We start from the raw sequence: 21192 nt of genomic DNA on the forward strand, positions 1-21192 counted from the left end.
TGGTTCCTTCTGGTGGGTTCGTAGTCTCGCTAACTTCAAGAATGGAGCCACGGACCTTCGCAGTGAGTGTTACAGTTAAAGATGGCACGGACCCAAAGAGTGAGCAGCAGCAAGATTTATTGTGAAGAGTGAAAGAACAAAGCTTCCATAGCGTGGAAGGGGATCCGAGTGGGTTGCCGCTGCTGGCTGGGGTGGCCAACTTTTATTCCCTTATTTGTCACCTCCCATGTTCCGTTTTTGTCCTATCAGAGTGTCCTTTTTTCAATCCTCCCTGCAACTGGCTACTTTTAGGATCCTGCTGATTGGTCCATTTTACAGAGTGCTGGGTGCATTTTACAATCCCCTTGCTAGCCACAGAGTTCTAATTGGTGCATTTTACAATCCCACCTACAGAGTGCTAGTTGGTGTGTTTTACAATCCTCTTGTAAGACAGAAAAGTTCTCCAAGTCTCCACTCCAGCCAGGAAGTCCAGCTGGCTTCACCTCTCACTTTCAGATCTCATTTCCCCACAGAAGAATTCCATAACTTCCCAAACTAAATTACAGATCCCTGTCACACCTTCTCATAGCACATTACGTTTTAGTAGCATTTATGGTAACTAGTAACTGCACATTTATTTTATGATAATTTGTTTATCATCAATACTCTCTGCTAGAATCGGTACTTGCTGGTCATTGTACCACGAGTGAACAGAATAGTGTCTGGCACATTACAGGGATTCAATAAATACTATTGAATAAGTAAAGTTACTGCACTAGTTTCAGGTCTGTTACATTTACAGCAACAGAAGAATGCCAAGATGGTAATGTTTAGCAAGACTCTGCACACCTGTACCTGCAGACAGTAAGAACAAACGGAATTAGAAGTACAGTTTTGAAATGAAATAGTAAGAAGGTATTTGGTGACATAAGAATGAATGAGTCCTCCAAAGGAAGATGCAAAGAAAGAAAAGGGCAGATAACTGAGTATCAAGCCTATCAAGTTAATTTTTAAATCACTTCCCTTTATCTTCTTTTATCTTATTTTGTTTGAGTCTTTCTATCCTGTTCTTGTACTGGAAACAAGATGTCAGCTTAACTAGCTCTAAATTAACTGCAGCCTTAAGCATGTGAAGTGATGATAGTCTCCAGGACAAGCTTGCTGTTTCAAATCTTGGCAGTCTGGACTTGGCTTCTAGCTTCTCTACTTTTCTGCATGGCTGGGAAAGATAGACTGCAAATTTAGGAGCAGATTCTTCGATAGCACTGTTCCAATATCAAAGAAATGCCAGGAACTCACAGGGTTTCCTTCTTTCACAGCCAATAGATTAATTATTCTGTTTACGATTTATTCAGTAAGTATTTATTAAATGCCTACTATGGACCTAATACTAGGCTATATAATAAATGTTTCTGCTGTAATGGAGCTCATGATCGGGTAAGGCAAGAGACAACACATATATAACAAACAAATATTGAATGACCAATTTGAAGATGCTGTAAAGGGAAGCAGATGGGGATTGGACAGTGCAACAAAGAAAACAAGATATGGGGTAGTCATGTTGGCTCCTATGAGAAGATAACACTTAAGCCAAAACCTTAAAAGATAGCAGAGTCAGCCTGTGAAGAGAGATGAAAAGAATTTCAGGTAGAGGCAGCAGCAAAGATCTTTGAGGACCTATAGGCCTCCCAGTAAACCTGGAGCAGAATGAATAAGAGGAAGAGCTAGATTTGCTAGGGAGGAAGGGTCCCATCATGCAGAGCTTCACGGCTGTGGGGAGGACTTTGGATGTTAGAAGGTTTATTAAAAAACCACTGATATTTAAGCACAGGTGTAGCATGATTCCAGGGAGCAACCTCAAATAACGCTAATACTAGACTTCGAAATTGACGGTCCCCACATTTTTTTTGCTGGTTGGTTCATTTTCATTTTGTTTTGTTTTGTTTTTATTAATTAGGCACTCTGAGTCTGCTGCAGGCTTGTGCCTCACATGTACACAAAACCACGGTCTTAATTACAAGTTAGATAACAAATCAAACAAATCTTTAAAGGGAAAAAAAGGTTAACAAAATTTGAACCATGTAGTCGTGATGAAATAAAAAATAACATGTCAGCACTTAGCAGTTGTTTTGAAGAGACATTTTAAAGAAAAAATAAACTGTGACTTATGGCCACTGATGGCAGAAAGGCTACAGACTTTGTATGTGCAGGGTGGGAGAGGCATAAGATATTACCTTGGTTTTGACATATTACCAACAGAAAATGCTATTAAATACCAGAATGGGTTTCCTAGAGCTTCTTCCTGAGGGTCTTAGAAATTCAATACTCATTTGTCTGAAATAATTGTGGCATTTCCATGTCTAAAGTAAAAGAGATGGACTGGATTTTTTTCAAGATTTTCCTGAGATGAAAAAGCCATGAGTCCCCAAGAGTCTCTCATAAATAACAAACTGTACAGTAAAGAGAGATCAGAATTTGGCAATTAGTAGGTGTTCAATAGATGTTAACTGGTTTCTTAGTCATGAGTAAAATGATGAATATAGTATTTCTGGGGAGAGAAATATTGTCTGCTAATATCTGAATAATGGTGAGAATTAGATATTTAACAATTACCATCATACATAAGAAACATTCCAGGTAATACTGTGAAACATTCTCAGCAGCCGTGAGTCAGTCAAATGGAAGTTAATGTGTTTTGAAGAACACATCACAGGTGAGAGATGTGGGCATCAGAGTCAGACGAAGCAGCAGTTAGCAGGAGGCGGCCAGTATGAGAGAAGGCCAGCCACAATATGGAAGCAATTGATTGCTAAGGGTAAGTCCTGCCAAGTCAATGGTGAAAGCCATGAAAAAGCCAGTGGAAGTCGAAGATGGAGGCCACGGTGGCAGAAGCCCCTTGGAAGGAATGTGCCACTAACACAGACAATAAATTGCCAGTCAAACGGGGGATGGTTCAATGGAAAACATCTAAATCAGGGCAGGCCAGCCCACTGGCAGCAAGGCAAGCCAGTCAATGGGGTAGTCACAGTGGATCCAAAGGCAGAATCAGTACATCCAGGGGAACACGAGATGGGCAATATCTGCGGCATGGGTTTAACTGAAGCTCACCAACTGGCAAGGGCAATGCATTTGAGTAGAACAGGAGAGCAGAGGACGGAAGCCAAGAGATGTGATTTGAGCTGTGCCAAGTGAGCAGAATGGTCTCTGAGGAAATATCAGCTTCCTACCAACTAGGAGGCTTCTGGCAGTGTGAGAGCTGCACGCAAACTGCCAAGTGTGGCAGGGCAAGGATCACGGCAGCAGGCATGTAGGATGCACAGAGGGAACAGCTAAGCTACTACATTGAGTGCCAACATACTCCACTGGCATCCTGCAGCCCAATATCCAAGCACAGCCTGAAAAACTGGAAGAGCACTGAATGAGGAGGCAGAAGTTGAGGTTTAAACTCTAGTTCTGCACTAACTATACCACCTTATATTAAAACTCTGCCTTGCTGTTGATAGTTCGTTCTTTCTCATCACCCAGAAACTGCAAGTCTCCCTCTCCAAACCAAATTCCTGAGACTGGAGCCCTGACCTGAGACTGGAGGTGATCCAAATGCTGATAGTCATCCTTATTGCCACTATCCCACTCTGCATTTCCTGGTTGGATAAACATCTAAGAAAATGCTGGTTTTGTCTTCATCCATGCATACTTCTCCATCTGCTTTCCAGTCTATGCTCTCACATACTGTGTCTGAAAGCCTGAACTAGGCCGGGCGCATTGGCTCATGCCTGTAGTCCTAGCATTTTGGGAAGCTGAGGCAGGTGGATCACCTGAGGTCAGGAGTTCCAGATCAGCCCGGCCAACATGGTGAAACCCCATCTCTACTAAAAATACAAAAAAATTAGCCAGGTGTGGTGGTTCACACCAGTAATCCCAGCTACAAGGGAAGCTGAGGCAGAAGAATTACTTGAACCCAGGAGGTGGAGGTTGCAGTGAGCCAAGATCGCACCACTGTACTCCAGCCTGGGTGACAGAAGAGACTCCGCCTCAAAAAAGTAAAATAAAATGAAATGAAAGCCTGGACTACTCTCCATCACCTGCAGCCAGAATATTCTTTGCCAGAACTTGTATCACTTCCATGAGCACAAGAAGCTCTGGGTTGTGGTTATTCCAATTTGGTCCATTTATTGAATGAAAGCTATCTGTGCCATAGGCACAAGATACAGTTGCTTTCAAATTCTCCACTCAAACTTCTTTACTAGGAAACCTAAAACTAAAACTAAGCATAAGCAAAACAGTAGTTGCAAAAGTAAAATTGTTTCCCATTATCTGGGCATATTATAGTTTCAAATGTCCATTTGCCCTTTTGAGGCCAAATGCTATCAGGACAGAGGTCACCTTTTCCTTTAAATTCGTGATAATGTAAGAAATACTCATGATGAGATGATTATCCTTAGAATACTCACAGCAAAGCTGAAACTACTCTTGATGATTACAGTTATACGTGATAATCTAAGGAAGAACTCTCTAGAGTAACAACAAGCTCACTCCTACAGCCACTAGAGGAAGTATCTCCTATAATTCTCCCAAGGCAACCTCTTCTCGTCTCCCCTCTGCCTTTCTTTCCTCTTTTCCTCTTTTTTTCTCATCCTCTTTTTCTCTCTCTTTCCTGTACAAAATACTCTGTTCATATGATGCATAAATTGTGTTTCATTCAAGATTGTAGCTGGAGAAGAAATTATCTTTGTATTCAGTGCCTGTCTATGTCCCCTCTGCTTCATCTGTCAATATTGCCAGAACATTAGAGCTAGAGGCTGTATAGGTCTTTGGCAGAGCAATTCTCTGAGGAACCTAGGGAAACTCTAGAATAAAAATGCAATACAATGTGGCCAAATTTACAAATGGATACCCATGTGGGAACATTGTTTATGAAATCTTAACATTCAATTGATCCAAACCAGTGAAGGCTGTCCTAATGCCGTGCAAAATTAGTGGATCAGTGTATTATAATCTTGTTTATGTCCCTTGATTAGATAGATAAGCTACCATGAATCAGACCAACCACAATTTAAACATTATCTGTTAGGGCAACAGTCATATGGACAAATTTCAGATATCAAGAACAGAAAGGGAAGTGCCACAGTGAAAACAGAAATGGATTGTGAGGAGTTGAGAAGCTTGCAATCTAGAACACCAAAGACATTTGATCACACTTTTCATCTTTTATCCTCCACACTACTTAGCTCTTATGAGCTATCAAAACCATTATTTAAGAGACAGAGCTTCAAGATAGCATTCTTAGCATTCTTAAGTTCTGTGCTGACATCTCTGAGAACTCAGGTAACACGAATTACTGTCGGGTTTGCTTCATGATGGTACTAACAACAAACTACAAACCATGAGGCAGGATACTGAGTTTCTAAAAGATTTATTTAAAGATTCATTTGAATACTTTCCATTACTAATATTATTGTATTAGTCTGTTCTCATGCTGCCAATAAAGACATACCTGAGACTGAGTAATTTATAAAGGAAAGACGTTTAATGGATTCACAGTTTCACATGGCTAGGGAAGCCTCACAATCATGGAAGAAAGCAAAGGAGAAGCAAAGGCAAGTTTTACATGGCAGCAGGTAAGAGAGCTTGTGAAGGGGGAACTCCCATTTATAAAACCATCAGATCTCATGAGACTTATTCACTACCACGAGAACAGTATGGGGGAACTTCCCCCATGATTCAGTTATCTGCACCTGGCCCTGCCCTTGACATGTGGGGATTATTACAGTTCAAGGTGAGATTTGGGTGGGGACACAGCCAAATCACAGCAATCATGCATACTAAAATACTATTATTCTCTATCACATCCTTGTGATTTCCCAAAACTGTGTCACAACTAATCTCTTATTCTAGGACCAGGCAGGGCCCTGCTTTTGTTCCGACTTTATTTCTAATACCAACTCATCCCAGCTCTATCTTAGAAAGTGTCTGACTGTTTACCCAGCACCCGAGCAAATAATAATGACAATAATTGCTTGACTATTGGGCTGTCCAGCACAAAATTTGAGGTGACAGTATCAGGAAGCCCCAGGACTTGTCTTTTCTTTTGTACTGACTTGCAAGAGTCAAAATTGCACAGTGTAGCTTTGGCTATTGAGAATATTGGGGAGGGGACGGATGTTGATGTGGTTGAATGAACATGAGTGAAGAGGTTAAAGGACTCTGAAAGTAATTAATTGAAGGAAATAATATGTGCACCTGCTATGAAAAAGTGAAATACATATGATGTATTTACATACACACATTTTATTTTAAGACAGTATCCTGCTTAAACTCTTTCATGACTTTCATCTCTAAAACATTAAGTCAATATTCTTTAAAAAAAATTTTTCTGATTAGGCTTTCCATGATCTGGATCCAGCTATCTACCCAGAGTTAAGAGTGTTCTCATACCTCCCTCATGCTTGAGCCCTACACATGTCTGCTCTGGCCATATTCATCTTCATATTGTTCCTCAAATATGCCATGATTTCTTCTCTCTGGGCATTTCTCTCTGGAATATCTGCCCAAATCTTCTCCTTCTATTGACTACCTCCTGCTCATACTTTTAAGTTCTACTTAAAGGCCATTTCCCTGATCTCTCTGTATACTGCAATATTTTCTATCTGCTCACTACCCCCTTAGTGCTTCTCCATCACAGCACTAATAGCAGTTGCCAGATCAATGCCTATCCGCTTCTGGGGAATAAAGGAAAGATGATGTCTGTTCTATGGACCTCTGTGCCAGCCTGCTATTTTGAAATATTCTTATTAGAGAATACAGGCAGTCCTCCCATCCATGCTTTGAATGACTCAAAGAAAATTCCCATTGTCTGTGGTCAGTAAAAACAATCTAGTTTAGAAAAGTAGGATTTGGGCCACCATGCCTGTTGGAGCAGCCAGCAAGTTTGTGTCTATAGAGCTTGATATAGACAGACCTGTTTCTGTCCATTCCTCTTGGGATTTGAGTAAAGGTTCTATATTGCTTGGACTTTTGAAACTAAAGAAACTCTATAGTCAGAAAGTTGAGAAACCAGTGCAGGAATAATCAGATTATTATTTAATCTTATCTTGAATAGAGAATAAACGGCACTTTGTTAAAAATACCCTTGTGATTGAATTCTGCCTCTCATTTCTGAATGTTTGTTCACTGTGATTAAAAATCACTAATTAATGAATTAGAGTGAGGAAAGAGAAAAGGGTATTCCCCATTCTAACTAATTTCTTAAAACAGCCTAGTACCTAACATAGTGTTTGGCACATAACAGGCTCAGTAAATATTGATTGATTGAATGAATGTTGAAATGTCATTGGAGAGTATGCCATACAGAATCAAAATTATCAATAAAGTTAATATACATTTTTTCTTCTATTATTCTTTTTACCCAATTGGTACTGTCACATTATCAGAAAGGATAGAGATTATTCTGATAATGCTTTCCTTCTTTAAATTTTTTTTAAGGCTGTATTATTTTCCACCACAAAGTTAACTGTGGCCATTCATGGTATACAAAATATATGTCTTTTGATTCATTTTTATTGCAAAATTCCAAAGATCATTTGATATAATAGGAGCTGATATGTGAGACTGATATGATTCCAAATGCTCTTATTGGCTCTGGAAAGTAGAAAAGAAAAACTAAAACGGAAGTGGCAATCATAGAATAGGCCTTAGCCCTAAAATATCTGAAAGTCCCTGCAGCGAAGGACATCTAAACAATACAGCATAATATAATGGAACACACACGCACAGGATTAGGAAGGATTAGGGGAGATTCTGACACTGATTCTCAGAGTGCTTCTTTGGCTTAACTTAATCACCTGCGGAATTAAATCTATACAAATGCAGGTTGGTCCATTTGCAGGGAATGTTTCTTGTCTGTAGAACCTATTGCTGTGGGGTCATAACCCTACTCAGAAATGCTTCTGAAACATTTCACCTCAGGACACACTAATCCCTGACATGTCCCACCCTCAGGGATACAGCAATCCTCATCCGGACACTATCCCCAAAGAATCACTTTGCATTCTAATATCTATCTCATAACTCATTTGAAGACACCAAAGAGCTACAGGCCCTAAGTCTTCAGTTTGAGAGTGGAATACATTAGAGTGAAGTCTCTCTCCCACCGCCATAACCAGTCTCTTTGTTTTACATTCAGTCCATACAACGTTACCTTCAGTACAGCAGATTTACAGACATAGAAACCCAGGTTTAGCATATCACCATGCTTGGGATCCTTTCTTGTGAGTGTTGCTGCTCTGTGACATGGGATGTTCCACTCTGCAAGATCCTCTTCTTACCTGTGACAACTAGCATTATTTATAAAAGACCATTATGGTATGAAAGAATGAGCATATATTCAATAAGTTGATAGGCATTGCCACCTTCTGCTTCTAGGATCCAGAGAAGATTGCAAACAAATCAGTATCTTTGCCCCCACAACCCAAAACAGATTTCCTGCAGCTTCTTCTTGAGGGAGTGAAAGCTGCTTAGAGCAGCGTGTAAATTCATGGCAAGAAGCAATAAAGGTGAGTTTTATACATTCCCATTATTGCTTCTACGTCTTTGCAATAATGTTTATTGACATGTTTGAACGGAGCACAAGCCGCAGTTCGGTTCAACTGCCTGTGAAAATGGGACATTTGTCAAGAAACAAACCTCGCAGTTTTTAGTGGCTCTGACAGTGGGTATTAGAAAGGATATTGATGGGGAAAAAAGAGAGAATAGGCAGGCCTATGGGGAGAGTGTTAAGGAATATACTCAGCACAGATGCCTACAGTGGAGGAAAAGGGGATAGCTGAGGACGTAAAATTGAACACTGACCACATTGAGTGACTGCCAGTTGCCTTGAAGCATGTGTGTTTCTGTGGGAAACATCAACAAAAGCTCCATTTGTCTCATGAGGAAGGCCTCTACAGTGATGCTTTCATGTGGGATTTGATTCCCACTTTGCTTCTTTCCCCCCGCAACAGTCTATCTCCAATGATAACCCAGTTCTTAGAGTGTGTGTATCACTCTGTTCTTTAGGGTTCTCACAAACTAAAAACTGAGCACAACACCTACTTAGCATACAACCTGCTTTTAGTTATTAAATAAGTCACACAGTCTTTCCTTGGGAACATACTTATTGGGAGTGTGAGGTATTGTGTTAGATGCTAGGGTTGTGCATAGACCTTTCCCATAAGGAATCTGCACTTTAGTACCAGCATATGCTGCATTCATCAATAAAACAGAGTAGCACACACGTACTGAGGAACAAGAATTTCTACAGTGCTGGAGTTATTTTTTTTCCCCTCACTGATAACCTAAATGACCAGTAAAATGTTGGGGCCTAAGTAGGTCTTTAATAGATACACACTGATAGCCCAAATGCAAATGTATTTCAAGTGCTCAAGGTGATAAAACGAAAGTTACTAACAGCCCTTTTCTTCTCCTTGTTCAGATCAGCACTTCCAAATCTCAGCCATTCGAAGAATTGCATCAGGGCCCTCTCTGCAGCCAAACTGTTAAAATTCTAAGACAGCTCTCTAAGCATATTGAGCCTGACCCTGGTGAATCAAATCAGCACCCTCTTTCTCCCAAAGCTCAGCAACACATAAGACTGTTTTAACCAACAAGTTTAATTCAGGGGAGAGTTTTACTTTCTTAATATACAATATAAAAAAGAAAGGAGATAACAAGACGAATGGTAATTAGTTATTGACAATGGAAGACATTATGCCTATGATGGCATACTACAGGGACAAGATTGTTTTGTCCTAGAAATGTCATTCCTATCTATCAAAAAAGTCCGAGAGACGAGTTGTATCACAACAAATTGAAGCTGAGAGGAAACTCAACTCCAAGTTGGCATTAGTTTCTGCCATCCATGAGTTAACAAAATTCCAAAGTTATAATTTCACTTAAATTCTATAACATACTATTCCAGCTAAATTTTTATCTCTTCTCTTTCTCCAGCCTTTCTAAATGTGTAGCTTAGCATTTCATTTCAGACTTGCAAAAGCCCTGAGATTCTTTCCTATCTTTTCCTTCCCAGAGCTTTTTGTAAGTAAATCAAAACTGTCTTCGCTATACTGTACCCTGCATTTAGCAGACAAACTCTCAGTGTACAAGGGGGTGTAGGCTTAACAGAGTTGTTCATCATTATGTGGGCAGAAAGGCACTTATAAAGCATACTGTTTGATGATGACATCCAAGATCAAGTTTCACCAGTTTGTCATGGTCTGCAAAATGCTGCAGTGCTAATGAAATTCTAACCTGGTTTAGATTACTGCAACAGCGCTACCTCTTGTTTCTCTTTACTTAGTACCCATCCCCTCCTTATAATGTACATTATAACTTCTATCTTGAGGCCATTTACATTTTGACTGTGGCTCAGAAAATGGAAATGAAATTTTTATTAATATATAGATGTCTCAACTAATGCTTACTTTGGAAGGCAGGTATATTGAGGTGTTGTGCATGTGTGTACGTATATGTGTGTCGGTGAGAATGAGAGAGTGAGAGCAAAAGGCAGCAAGTGAGTATGCATGTGCGTGAGTCTGTGAGGAAGAGAAAGAGAAAAATGAAAGAAAAAACGAGGAGTGGGTGGGGGAAGAGGAATGGAGGGAATGGAGAGAGAGAAGGAGAATGAACATGTTGATCAGAAATTACCTGGCTCAGAAAAAGTAATTTACTGATAAATGATTATCCATTTAGAGGTAACCAGTGTCAGCAAAAGCGGCCTTAAATTAATCTATTTGCCAATCCTTTCAGATCTCTTCCACAGGATAGTAGAAGGCAAGTCGGCTCAGCCATGTCACAGAGTCTCTCATAAACGGTAATAAATTGCCGTAGATTTCATTTCACATTTCAGCAATTCTGGCCCTAATGTGATGAGCAGAAAAGGATGGGGGTTGAGTGCCAACATTGAAAAGGAACATTGAGATAGAAAACTACCTGTCCTCACCCTGCAGGGATGCCTTTCAGTCAGAACTCAAAAATTCAGGCAGCAAAGATTCATACAGGCAAAATTCATCAGCGATGACTACACTAGACTAGGAATCAGAAGTTATGGTTTTACCAGTTACTGGAAGAGATCCCTTGGGCAAGTCACCTAACTGAGGAAATAGTTACCTAGAAAGTTGTTGAAAACAATGAAATGAGATTTTATGTATGAATGCACACTGCAAAAATAAAGAATGTTATATAAATACAGATCTGTAAGTCAATAACTTGCCTATCATGTGCCAGTGGCTATACAAATGCAACGGCTCTCAAAGTCCTTATGATGTAATGGGCATGTGAGAGAACTATAAACATTCTTTTAGGAAACATTTTGGCCACAGCTAGACTTGAAGCAAGTGTAAAGTGCTTTAGAAATGCAGAGAACATAGTTTTTGAAGCAAGGCAACATTATTATTGTGGCTCACTGACACACCATTAACATGTGAATCTCCTTCAGGAATTTGTTAAATCATTTGCACCTCAACATTGAAAACTTGTTTGCCTCTTGGCTTCCTTAATGAAAATAACGCAGTACCTGCAATTAATAATAAAAATAAATACTATAGTAAATTTAATGTCTGAGGCTATATATATTTCAAAATGTTATTACTCTAATAACTTGGTGTATGCATGTAATTATAATTATTATTTGACACTTACATGAACTCTCCTTTAGGGAACTGCTTTTAAAATATAGACTAATATTGCTCATTGGTTAAGTAGATCAAAGAGAGATGAAAAAGCATTAACTAACTCCCTTGATTTATATATATATATAAAAAAATACAATAAATATCCATATTATAATATTGCATATATTTATATTACTATTCTTTATTAGTAAATTTGCTTACGCTTGAAAATACCTTAATATTTTTCATTCTTCTTATATTGCATGATCTTACTGATTTGATTCCTCAAGAAGCAACACATGTTATTATTTCCGTTTTATAAGATCAGGAAACCAAAGTTTGGGAGTACTCAACCTGGACACAGTTCCAAAATCCAAGCCCTAGGACTCATGTTGCTTAATCCATTGATATCAATGTCTGTGGCTGGTATTTGCCCTTAGTATCATGGCTGAAGTAAAGCTATAATTTTAAAGCTCCTAGAACGGTATCTAAAATGCCTTTGATAGTTACTATGAGTGACTGAAGTTAAAAGATTTGGGTCTTGCAATAACTTTATTTAATGAAGAAACTACTGCTTTATATAATTATTATCACTAGAAAAGTCTGAAAAATTTTCGATAGACTGGAAAAAATATCTAAAGAATACCAAATTAATATATAATTAAAATTTAATTGTATATAAATTAATAAAATTAATTATATCTAAAATATAATTAAACTTTAAACACAACTATAAAATAATCTGGATTTAGGATATATATGTATTGTTTTGCTAGGGGTGGTACAAAATATAAAATAAAAATAAAATATTATAAAGAGGTTACTTATGAAGTGCCAAAATACAATGATATTTTCAATCATTCGCCTGGTTTAAAATACATTTGAAATTTCATCTGGATATTTTGAATTTTGTATACATAGATAGATAGATAGATAGATAGATAGGTATCCAATGTCTAGCACATACAGCCTTTAGCACCTACATACACAGAAAACACAGGAAACAACTCTCATCCATATGCTTTACTATTTAACACATAATCAGACAAAAACTACACTTACATTGGGGCAAGCTGAGCAAAAAGACCACCTGGTGAAAAGTTAAGAGGGGGAATGTCCTCTGGGAGTCTAAAGAGCACAATACATGCTGCGCATCCACAGTCCTTTGTCATCTGCCTATTCTACATCTTAAGTAGTCTGGAGGCTTGACTGTAAGTATCTAATTTTGGTTATCATTTGCCACTTACATGGGATCTTCCATTACAGAACAACAAAGGACTTTTGAAGTATTGACTGAAACTTAAACTTCTTATATGGTATATATCATACTAAGAACAAATGTGACTTTGCTATACCATGGTTGACTCTTGGTAGTCTTCAAAATACATTTTAAATATATAGCATTTACATCACTTAAGGTCTGGTCCCATCCTTCCTCTTCAGCTCAAATTCTGCCACTCACCAATAAACTTGATGATTCCTGGAGCATGTACGCATACCTGCAATGCCTGACCACTCATGGCACTAGATAAAGCCTTAAATTGTAGAAAAAGCCTAAACAGAAAAAGCTTGGTACATTTTCAGACTGTTCACTTTTATCTAGTTACTAAGTTGACCAAAAAAAAAAGTGAACTAAAAGTAATTGTCTTTTTCTTCTGTCTTTGCATACATATAGTTGGGACTCAAAAAAATGGAATTGAATGTGCTGCTTAAAATGATTTTGGGGATGATCAATTATACACCCCCCACAACACACACACACACCAAAAGAACCCAGGTATTTTTGCAAGGCTGTGTAAATGTATCTTTAAGTTAAGCCTCAAGCTATCCTGGAGGAAGTATGAGAAATGCTGGAAAGGGCAGAAAGAAGTGAGATCTCCTACACTTACTTTTCTAAGATAACCACGACACATCAGTATCCAACAGTCACTGACAAAGATGCATTGCTGCTTCTGGAAACATCACCTGGCGGTTAAAGAAAAAGCCAGGCACTTCATTCTACTCCATCATTTGGTTTACAGTATTTGGATTTGTAGCCACAGCTTTATCCTTTGCCAAAGATTCCATACTGCATGCTGTCATTCACACTGCCAGACTGCAACGTCTGCCAGGATTTATGGCTACCACGCTGCTCCCTCACTGCTAAGAGCAGATGGCTAGGCTGAGGGACAGCAGACTGCCTAAGGGCAGAGACAAGGGTGTGGGGAAGAAAGAATGTGGTAGCCACAGGGACACTCTTCATTCTCTAATAAGCCTGGGAAAGTTGACTTCCATGAGTGTCTCTCCTTTCCTTAAAGGACTGTATCTGGTAAACTAAGATCAATAATAAGCATCAGGAAGTTTGGGAAACTCTTAACATTGACTGCAAAATGTTTGGTAGTATTTACAGATTTGTCTTTTCTGAGAAAAGCCAGCTTCATAGATATTATAAGTTAGTCTTGACCTTCTTCCCCCTACCTTAAAGTATGGCATGCCTCCCTATATTGCTATATGATATGGACAAGTCTGTTGAAACATTCTCAATTGTTAGGATAGATTCTGCTTAGGATAGACTTAAAAAAAAAACAACGGGTTTTGATTCATGAACATGTGACAGTAAAATATGAATCAAAGACCTCGTAACAAGACATTCTAAAACAGATTTAATATAAATTGTATTAATAAAACTTATTGGCGATATCCGGAGACTGGATGCTTCAGGTGGTGTCATCTTTGTACAACGAAAGGTGGTGAGGGATCTTCATAGCAGTGGGGAAAAAAAGAAGAAAAGCAACTAACATCTATTCCCACCACTTCATTATCCATCACTGAGTGGAAAGCATACTGAGGGAAGAGGGACGAAATAAATAGATTTCAAAGAGAAGGTGTGAGTCAGGTTCAATCAAATTAAAGGCCTAGTGTATTCTTACTCACATGCTACCTCTTCTGGCTAGCTTTTCCTGACTTCAACATCCATAGATAAGTGGCACATCTCACTTGCTACTGCCATGACACTCAAATCCCACTCTAGTACTGCACTTATCAGGCACTGTGTGTCTCTTTACATGCCTATCCCTCTCTCTAGATTGTGTGCTCCCCAAAGATATGTATTTTGTCTTAATCATTTTTTAGTCCATGGTGCTTAATGTATAATGGATTTAATATATGCCATTAAACAAATGTGCAAAATAGGACATTTCTGACAGTTTCACTGATATTTAATGATGGGGCAGAACTAGCAGTATCACCTTGAATGGTATACAATACACAACCACAATTGTATACACATCCACATAAAACTTACTTTTAGATTCAGTCCACACAGTCTATTATAACTATACTGCCATTTTGGTTAAGTAAGGAAAAAGTAAAAAGATGGTCAATTTATGTTAGTGGCTTAGAGTTCCCTCCCTCCCTCCCTCCCTCTCTTCCTTCCTTCCTTCCTTCCTTGCCTTCCTTCCTTCTTTCCTTCCTTCCTTCCTTTTCCTTCCTTCCTCTTTCTCTCTTTCTCTTTTATTTTCTCTAATCCATCAAAATTCTATATATTTTAAACTTCAAAATTCAAAGAATGACTTGAATTCCTAAAAGTCCAGCCCCATAGTTTTTTCATATGAGGAAATTAAAGTTCAGAGAAAGGAAGTGACTTGGCCAATGTCACCCAACCAATTTGTAGCAGGACCCGAAGGCAGAGACTCAGGTCTTCTGATCTTAATCTTTCCACAGTATTAAGCTGCTACAATGTTTAATATACATCCCAACATGCAATAAAATAAACATCAATGGCATGATGACACTAATATTGTCAAGCCTTTTAAAATATTCTAAACTGTGTCAGTTAATTGTACAAATCTCTCTGGTTCTGCATCTTCCCATAGGAGTTTAGAGGTTTTAACATTTCCAGGAATAGAATAAATCCAGGACAATAAAGACGTGGCAGAAAAACAAACTCTGCACATAGCAGGTTAGGAAATCAGATTGAACACAGTAAAGAGTAAGCTGAAGACAATGTATAATTGATAAATCAGTATAACAAGGCTGGCGTTCCTCCCCATCTGTGTCCGTTGGCGTGGCTCCCCACACTTGCCTCTCTGAATTGTCTGAGAAGGTTTACAGTGTGTTTGAAATGCCCCATTACTCTTTGTACCTGTAAATGCAAAGCTACTATATGGTGCATCCTATGGGTGGGAATTCTACCACCCATATTAGCAACTGGAAAGAATAGAGGCATTGTTCAGTCATTTCAGTCTCAGTCACTCCAACAATTCTATTCTAGTGTTTTAAACAAGGGGTGGTACCACTTGCTGGGAGTGTTTGGAAATGTGTGGGGACTTTTTAATTATCACAGTAACTGAGGGCTTCTACTGGCACTTAATGACTAGAAATGCCAGATGCCCTGCAATGCAGGGGGCTGTCCTGAAAAACAAAGAATTGGCCTACCATAAATGCCACAAGCAGCCCCCACCTTGAGAATCACTGAGAGTATTCTGGGCTTCTGTGCCCTCTAGTCGCTCAATCAAGGAAAATCAAGAAGCCTGTGTCAAGCTTCAAGTATGGGAAAGCTCCCGAGCTTGCCTCTTGCTTGAATGGAGATGAAAGGTCTCTTGAATGAGAGATTCAAAATAAAAAAAAAAATAGGTAAGCATTCCTTTCTGGTTTGCCTGAGGGTACTATGAGTGTTTGGGTAAAGATGGTCTTGACAACTTCACTCCTGAAGAGTCAAAAGACTATTTAAGCATAAAAGTTTTCCAATGATTAACCTGGAAATTCTAATGAGTCAATATCTTTGAAGGTAGGGAAATCAGGCTGCCATCTCTGAAGCACAGTGGGACAGTGTAAACCTGGACCTTCCTAGATATACAATGTAAGACAGCTCCCAGTTACCATGGACCAGCCATGTGAAAATGAAAACACCAGCATATCTGAACATAGAACACAGCCCCTCACCAACTTCACCCAGGATATACTCCTGAAACATAAGCCACCTTTGTGACCTTCACAGCTTTGCCAGGGAGGTGTGCGGGGCCACTCTAACCTCAACCTTTTGCTAGTTTCTCTTGAATTTGTGAGGATCATCTTCGGTTCTCAGACTCAGCCCACCAGACTCACTCTTTCAGTCACCAGATTCATGGTTCAAGGAAGAAATCATGATTTTTTTTTCAATCCAACTTAGAAAACATGTATTAAACAATCACTCTTTCTTGGACTGCTTTGTGGGATATACAATAACACATCATTCATCCATGAAGTATTTATTGAATGTCTGTCCCTTGCTAGGTCCTATGCAATAGTCAGTAGGCAATATAAAAAATGAGTAAAATTAGGAGATAACCAATCCTCGAAAAATTCACACTCTCATAGAGAAACAACGGGTGAGATTCTTAGAGAGGGCTTATAAAGTCTTGGGCCAAGTTTTAAAAATTCCAATAAACTAGATTTAGAACGGTGGAGAAATGGAAGAAAATATTTCATGAAGAAACAGTGAGTTAAGTGCATACCTTGCATATGCTTTCTTCCTCATTACTCATCATCTACAGTTCCATTCATAATTCTCCTATGTCTGAAAACCTCTACATTTAAAGACCCTACTAGTCTTCTAAGTATCTACTTCATTCTAGACTGTACCATACATTTTAGAATTTAATTAAATGCTGTCTTGAACCACTCTGTAGTTTCGTTATGTAACTATCTCTGTCTCCTGAGACACATGATAGTCACTCTGAGTGTAGAAGCCAGACTGTCTCTATTTTCTGTAGCTCACACAGGAACGTGCAGAGAACTGTGCATGCAGCTGATCAGACACATACTGCCTGATGGCTTGTTGGCTTGAATAGAAAAAAGATGAGAAATTGGAGATGAAGAGGATTTGGTAGTTGTCAACAAAGACTGAGAGTGCAGTTGTATTTGAAAGTCACTGCAGCCACCGTAATGTTTGAGCATCAAGCATAGGACCTTGTACAAAGTAGGCACTAAAGAAATAGTTTTTGAGTTTAATTGATAAGAGACTTAGTATTTCTATGGTGATTTCCGGGAAGCTAGACTGCTTCTGGGAAACGTGTCATTTGCAGGAGGAGAGATCTGTAATTTTCTGTTCAAAGTTTGGCTCCTAATAATGGAGGTCACAGAACCTCCATTATCTTGCCCTAAATTGACCCCTTTTAATGCCATGACAAAGGATTAATCAGGTTTGTCCTTCCTAGAACCACTGTGAATTGCTAAGAGAATGTGCATATTTGTTTCTTTTCTTAGAGTTTTAAAGTAGTCGACATTGTCTTCCTGGTTTGTCTGCCCAGTTCTCTCTGGTTTTATTTCCAGTTGAGGCCAGGATACGGCTCTCTTCATCTATGATTCACAATTTGTGCCTACTGCTCCTTATGATTGCTGCATCCTCATCTCATATCTCATTACCCCCTCTCCCATTAAAACTTGTTTAACCAGGTGTAGTATTTTTTATCTTTCCAATGTAACCACAGTGCCTAGCACAGTCATAGAAACATAGTAGGCACTCAAGAAACATTTAAGTAAATGACATGCTTTTTAATGAAACTGCCTTTTTAAGATTCTCCTGCTTAGTCACTCCCAATTTGGCTTATGTGCTTTAGAAATGCGGATTCTTAATCTTCTCTTAGGCTCTTCTACACAGAAGCACCAACCTTAGAATAATTGGTCTTGGACCTTTTAACATCCTGCATTTCAAATTCTGTTCACCGTCTGCAAAGCTAAACCTACACATGCTCTCGCTGATCCACTATCTGTAAAGTGGGAGTCTGATTACAAATGAGGTTGACTGTTTTTTATATCTGTCATATCTTTAACCAGAATTTAGGAAAGTGGGGAGAGGACCGTATTTACTTGCTTCTATTTAGTGAAGTGTGTGTGTGTGTGTGTGTGTGTGTGTATGTGTGTGTGTGTATGTGTCTTATGGGGGGAGAGGGACACAGAGGATATTTACATTCATGAAGCTCAAGTCTTGCTTCCTGTCTGTCATTTCCAGCCTGTTCGGGGCATCCCAGAGATGAGAGGTAAAGAAGCCAGTACACTCAGGTTAGGATCTTTGAAGGAATGAGAGGAAAACTGCTATTCATGGAGATCAGAGTTCATACTCTTTCTAACCTACCCTTTCTTCTGACCAAGTTCCTGTTGGCAGCCAGTTTAGGAGCAAGGCCTAGAGCATAAGAGAGATAAAGCAGTGATTGTGCCATCTGCAATTCATCCTGAGGAACTGTTATGTGAGCACACATACATTTAAATATTTGAAAAGCATCTTTTAAAATGAGTATCAAAATGACAAATAATGTAAGTCAGAGAAAAATGCCCTAGCATTTCCCTATCTCCCTTTCCTCATTATGGAGATAAATCCCAGATGAATTTTTAGACAGCAGAGGGAGTGGAAAAAAATACTAGTAATCACAACCACAATGGCAAGAGTAATGTCTGCAGAAACCTGCCGGCCTGGAAAAGCAGGATCTACAGTCTTGCTTGCTGTTTGCAAGTATAAAAGCAGAACCCAGGAGACTTTTCCAGCCCTGGGGAGGAGACTGGTGCTGAGTCAGGGGGTGGCACGGGTGTGTAGGGGCAGTGAGAGGCTTGTTAATTTCAGGTCTTCTCTACTGATAGCTTGAACTTCAAGGGATTTGGAAGTTTGATTCAGATTAGTGTTCCAAAGCCAGGCTGTTTCTCACAACCTCATCCAGTCCACTTACGTATGTAAAACTACAAGGGGAATTTCAAGAAAATAGGCTCTCTAGGGAGACTCCCAGCCTCACTGCCAGAAAATGGTGCAGAAGCCGGCCAGCCAGCCAGAAAAAATGCCAGCCCTAATGAATCTTTCCCTGGTTATGACCAGAATCTCAAAGCATCGAGGGCTGTGAAAAAGAGGGGCAAGGGCCAATCAGACACTGGGGAGTTTCTGAGACCAGGCTTACAAGGAGGAAGAGTGGGTGGACTTGAGTTCACAGATAATTTGTAAACCTGCCTCTTCCTCAGACATCCAGGGTGCAGAAGTTGTGGATCTGGATATTCCAGAATCTGACTCAGCTGTGTGAGCTGCCTGTTTGCCCTTCTGTTGGGTTTTCTGGTGGCTAGTACCAGGGTAGCCCAGCTCCGGGCAGTGTCCAGACAGTCACCCAGCTGCAACGTTATTTTAAATGCAAGTTTGTGTGCTGCCTGTAAGAAGGGCTGTGAGAAGTGCAGATGAAATGAACACCATCACTTCGAGTACAGCATCTGCATAAATCACTGTCCAGTGCATTCATTCCTAGTGACAGATTAATTCCTTTCTCAGGTTTTGCTTAAGAGTGTACCATGGAACACTAATACTGTTCCCCAGAGACAGGGAGAGAGAGATGGAGAGGGAGGGAGGGAGAAGGACTGAGGGAGAGGGAGGTGGAAAGATAGGTAAAGAGAGAGAAGGAGGAGAAAGAGGGGGAGAGAGAGAGAAGCAGAGAGGAGAAAGAGGGGGAGAGAGAGAAGAAGAGAGGAGAGAGGAAGAGAGACAGAGAGAGAGACTCAGATGTCTCTCGTAGCACAGTGAACACTAGGATGACAGTGTGTTAAACGAGGAGGGGTTTCCAAATTTCCCAGCAGAAGAAGTTCATTTGAAAATTGTGTTGTAGGGTGTAGATTGTGGGGAAAATCTGAGCCACTCAGGATGTGTGTCTGCACTCTGAAAAGCTATGGGATGTGGTCTGACACTGATAGCTATTCTGGGATCTCACCATTCGTCCATTCTCAGCCTCTCTCTTGAGGCAGGGGAGGACTATCATCCATGGAAGGAAAACAGAGCATATGATTTAATGTCACTCAATTTTAAAGATGTGAAAGAAAATATTCCCCAGAAGTACTCCATTGAAAACAGCTCTGAGAAACATGCCAAGTTCATAGAAATGTAAGACAGGAGAAGGGAGGCAGGAAGGGAGGGGAAGCATTTTACCTCCCAGGACTGGTTCCTCCCTGGGCATGTTTCTGAGCCGGCACCTGAAAAATGACTGTGATGGTATTTGCAGTTTATCAAGTCTTCTGGCAGACGTGTCAGGCACAGAGAACTCACTTGTCACTCCAACATTTCCTGGCATTTGCTAACCACAACGAGGAACGGAGGGCAAAAGGATTACAGAATTAAGCGGCACTGGTACAGCAGCTGGTGAGGGGCTTAGATTTAGCTGTCACTTTGAAGAAAACTCCATTTCATTTTGTGATTTGGAAGAAGTAAAAGTTAAAATAGAGGGGCTGGGCTGGACCAGTCTTTCTCGGGGTCTACAGGGAAACATCAGAGGTACTCTCAGCGCTTCGAGGGGTTTCGGCTGCCAGTTTGCTATATCAGCTCATTTTTCCTCTGGATACCAAGAGAAACCCACCACATTCCAGTGAGGTCCCATTTCCCAGCTGCCATGAAATTGTGAAATGAGGCATTTGACTCAATCAGAAAGGTTCTCCAGGCCCTTTGCCAAGCCCATGCCTGTGCCTGTGTCTTTCTTTACCTGGAGCGCTGCTCCTTGCTCGGTGTGCCTGACCCACGTGTTTCTGCATCTCTATTAAAATCCAGCTTAAGCAGCCCCTTATAACACCCACCTGCTGCCCCGAAGTAGTCTTGAAC

Source organism: Gorilla gorilla, chromosome 2 (assembly GCF_029281585.2).
Source record: "Gorilla gorilla gorilla isolate KB3781 chromosome 2, NHGRI_mGorGor1-v2.1_pri, whole genome shotgun sequence".
Classification (NCBI taxonomy): Eukaryota; Metazoa; Chordata; class Mammalia; order Primates; family Hominidae; genus Gorilla; species Gorilla gorilla.